General features: G+C 36.2%; 1 pseudogene; it reads left to right on the top strand.

The window, feature by feature from the left end:
* The first annotated feature begins 3,853 nt into the window (after positions 1 to 3,853).
* LOC139017003 (large ribosomal subunit protein uL6 pseudogene) lies at positions 3,854 to 4,432 on the top strand (annotated as a pseudogene).
* Positions 4,433 to 4,781: the final 349 nt, after the last annotated feature.

The following is a 4,781-nucleotide window of genomic DNA, read 5'->3' as shown; positions in this document are numbered from 1 at the left end:
TGTACTGACTTACTAAAATAAGTATGGTGTCACCTTGTCTATCCAGAATCATTAGACCACTGACGCATTTGGAGAACAAGTAACTTTAATTAGCTAAAGATTTATCCCTTTACATACTACAATGATTTGCTTCAAGGTTTAACTTTTTATTGAGAAAATTTTCTAAAATATTTTTTGTGTATTTTCTTAGAGTGCAGAATGTGGTGAATATAATTTAGGTATTAGTTATCATCTTGAGAGCCAAGATCATGGGATTTTGAGATGACTGGGGTTAGAATTCTACTTTTAGCATTTTGTTTTGTTTTGTTTTGTTTTGTTTTTGTTTTGTTTTTTTATATATATATTTTATTGATTTTTTACAGAGAGGAAGGGAGAGAGATAGAGAGTTAGAAACATCGATGAGAAACATCGATCAGCTGCCTCCTGCACATCTCCCACTAGGGATGTGCCCGCAACCCAAGTACATGCCCTTGACCGGAATCGAACCCGGGACCCTTCAGTCCGCAGGCCGACGCTCTATCCACTGAGCCAAACCGGTTTCGGCCATTTTGTTTTGTTTTGTTTTTTAGAAAATTGCTTAAGTTTATAAATCTGTTTTTAATTGAGATCTAGGGATAATATTATATCTCCTGGAGTTGTTCTGAAAATTAAGTTTGATTGAGCTTATACAAGGTTCCTGGAACTCATCCATTCCTTAGATGATTTAGGATCATTATTGTGAATATCAGTTGAGCGATTAGGATTATTGGACCATATACTATTTGAGAATAGGGCTTTTTTTTTTTAAGTTCCTTTGCTGATTTAACTTTTTCTCAATTCTTTGTCATCTCTTTTTTAATTTGCTCCCTCTAACCTACTGTGAGCCTTGGAAAAGAAATTTAAAAAGAAAAAATGACAATTTATTTAAACACTATATTAGTTATCTACAGCTGAGCTGTTCAATATGGTAGCCACTATCCAAATGTTAATTTTAATTAAAATTAAGAATGTGCTTTAGTTTCACGTTTCAAGTGCTTGCTAGCCCCAGCAGCCAGAAGTTGTATTAGACAGTGAGAGAAATAGCATCATCACAGAATGTTCTGCTCAACTGTCCTGATGTACAATGTTTAAAGCTCTGTATTTGTGTTGTGGAGCCCTGAAAATAGGTGGAATGTGGCTCTTGCCTGCCTGTGACTTAAGTCTAGTGAAAGAAATATGATATTCCGGGGAGGAGTTTGGAAGATGTAAAAAAAATCAGTGATGCAGATGATGACTTTTTGAAAAACACTGAAGAGTTAGAATAAACAGCTCAGGATTAAAAGATGAAAGAAATGACTGAGATGAAGCCTAAAGGGTAATTAACATTTGTCATCATCCCAGTGCATGAAAATGTACTAACATGGGCCTACTTGCAGGAGGAAAGAAGGGGGAGGGATGACTTTATTTATGTCCATAGGAGTGCTGTATTCGTTTTTTTAAAAAAATATTTAGTATTTTACATTTTTTTACTATAAATATATATTATTTGAATGATACAAATTAGAATTTAATTTAAAAAGAATCATGATCTTTGTAATACTTAAACTTTCTGTCCCTCTCTCTATCTCTAAATAAATTTTCTGGAATCTGTTCCTATTCTAGTCTTTTTTAATTATTCCTCACTGAAAGAGATCTCTCTCCTCCTGTCCAAATTACTGTATTTTTCATAGTTTGAATGTCCTCCCTTCCTTTTTCATTGTAGATATTGCCACATATTTTATTCTTTTTCCTCTCTGTCTTAAAATCATAACCGCTATGATTTTCCCTTCAGGCTATTCATATATGCAAGATTCCTGAATCAAACCAGTTTGATACAACTTTCTTTTCTTTTCAATCAAATTTCCTTAGAGTGGCCTCTATTTGTTCTCTTCAGTTCTTCACTTTTAATGTACTCTTCACTCTGAAATTAAAATTTTTTCTCCTCATTATTAAGTGGATATGTTTTTCACTAAGGTCTACAATTACCACTGTCAACAATTTACTGTTGTCAACTCCAGCAGAACTTTTACAGTCCATCTCTTGCTTGATTAAAAATATTGACCACTCCATTTACCTATGCTGATGACTCTCAACCTGTCTCCCACCCATGATTTCCCCATAGCTCACTCGCTCACTTTTCTCTCTCTGTCTCTCTGTCTCTCTCTCTCTTGCTTTCATTAATTAATTGATTATATAAGAAATTGACCATTAAATGCTTCCACAAGGATGTGCTGTAGGCCATTCAAACTTTGCTTTAACAAAAACAGAGCACCTCAATAAAAACCCCTCCTCTAGCTTCTTTAATATTTTTCTTTTAGTCAATTGAACCATCATCTACTCATTTTCCCAAGCTAGGAACTAAGAAAAGCCTCTTTCATACCTCAAGTATAGGGCTAATATTGCCTTAAAAATCCTTCCAATCCATGCTTTCCACTCTCACCATCATTGACTTAGGACAATAGTAAATTTAATCACAAGATCTCTGTCCTTTAATCCTCACCCTTCTCTAATTCATTCTTCATACTGCCTCTAGGGTGATTTTTTAAAAAAAAATTTGTATTTATTGGTGAAAGTATTACAAATGTCCCCTTTTTTCCTTCTATTGACTCCTTCTAACCTGCACCTGACCATTGCCCCAGGCCTTCACCACACCATTGTCTGTGTCCAAGGGTCATGCATATATGTATATAAATTTTTTGGTTAATCTCTTCCCACCCACCTACCCCCACCTAGGGAGATCCTTCTAAAATTCAAGTCAGCTATATAATTATGTCTCCTTTTCTGTCTCCCCTTCTTTCTTTCTTTCTTTTTTCTTTTTCTTTTTTTTTACTTTTAATTCTTCTTTTATAACTCTCTGGTAGTTTTTCTCCTGTCTTAAAATAACTGTTGCTTAAATAATTGTTTCTTGTTAAAACAAAGAAAAACACAGAATTCCCAAAATTTTGCACCACATTGGAATCTTCAGAAAAAGCATCCAGGTATGACACTTATTCTTCAGTTTCACGCCCTCCTCCCACCCCACACACACACACTTTCAGGGTCTTTCCCAGTCACCACTGCCACCACCAACATGTTAGGTCCTAGAGATGCCACTTCTCAGGTAAACTGTAGTCCCAGACAATACCCACTCTCAATTATACAATATTCAGAGAGTTATTAAGTATAAATAAAAATTTTAACTAAATATTATAAAACATAATGAAAACTTTAGGGAGAAAAAATGAGACAATTGGCAAGGAAAATTAACAAAAGCAAAGACTTATTGGCTTTATTAAATCTTGCTGCTTCTTTACTTTTAAGAACTTTAAAGGTGGCTCTCTTAGGCCAACATTTTATATGAAGTTGGCTTCCAACACAGCTATTGCACTGCTCTGCGGCCATGTGGATAAAGGAACCAAGAACAATGGAGCTCAGATGTTTCCACTGGTCTTTGTGCAGATGTCAGCCTCTGGCAGGACTCTCATGTGGACTCCCAGTTACTATGGATGCATGACCCACATCTAAAAATTCTATCAGGGCCAGGGTTGGCAGGCATGACACTGGATGATGTGAAAATTAAATTTTAATTTTCCTATAAAATGTATGTGAATGATACAACATTGCTTTTAGGAGAATTCAACAGATATTTCTGGGCATTGTGAATAAGAAAGTTTTACTTGATAATGCAACTAGTCTCAATAGAAACTAGTTGGTTCAGTGGCCTAGTTATCATTAATATCCTCAGTGAGGGGGCTTATTATTCTCAAATTACTCCCAAACTATTTCCAATATTATATAATTATGTCAAAAAAAACACCATACAGAAAGTCAGTAAGTTTAAAAATACAAAGATAAGCTTTGCCCATCTACCTCGAGAATGAAGACCATCCTCAGCAATCAGACTGTAGACATTCCTGAAAATGTCGCCATCACTCTGAAGGGACACACAGTTACTAGTATAGTGAAGTGCCCCAGAGGCACCCTGAGGAGGGACTTCAAGCACATCAATGTAGGACTCCAACTCCTTGGAAATAAAAAGAAGAGGCTCTGGGTTTACAAATGGTGGGAAAATAGGAACCAGCTATGGTTTGCACTATCTGCAGTCACGTACGGAACATGATCAAGGGTGTTACACTGGGCTTCTTTATAAGATGAGGTCTGTGTATGCTCACTTCTTCATCAACATTGTTATTCGGGAGAATGGTTCTCTTGTTGAAATCAGAAATTTCTTGGATGAAAAATAAATCTGCAGGGATTGGATGAGGTCAGGCAATGCTTGTTCAGTATCTCAAGCCCATAAAAATCAGTTAATTCATGAAGGAAATGACATTGAACTTGAATCAAATTCAGTTGCTTTGATTCAGCAAGCCACAACAGTTTAAACAAGAATATTATAAAAATTTGGGGTGGTATCTATGTCTCTGAAAAAGAAACAGTTCAGCAGACTGATGAATAAGTTGTCCAGCTATAGCAACAGCAGGATACCAGAGGATTCCTCAGACTTATTTGTTATATTTTAAAGATGCAACATGCCTCTTTGCAGTGGCTCAGTGGTTGAGTGTAGACCTATGAACCAGGAGGTCACAGTTCCATTCCCGGTAGACAAATGCCCCTGATTGTGGGTGCAGGGGGCAACTGATCAATGATTCGCTTCATTGATGTTTCTATCTCTCTCTTCCTCTCCCTGCCTCTCTGAAATCAATAATTTACATATATGCAATAAAAGCCATGTAAAGATAATTTTTTCAGCTAAATTCATATGGCTTGGGGTGGGTAGGGACATGGGAAAGTGTGGGAAGCCACCT

This window comes from Myotis yumanensis, unplaced genomic scaffold, assembly GCF_028538775.1.
Source record: "Myotis yumanensis isolate MYYU_CA2020_CCGP unplaced genomic scaffold, mMyoYum1.0.hap1 SCAF_9, whole genome shotgun sequence".
In the NCBI taxonomy this organism is placed as follows: domain Eukaryota; kingdom Metazoa; phylum Chordata; class Mammalia; order Chiroptera; family Vespertilionidae; genus Myotis; species Myotis yumanensis.
The sequence above is the reverse complement of the archived record's forward strand: the minus strand, read 5'-3'. Positions and strand labels throughout refer to the sequence as shown.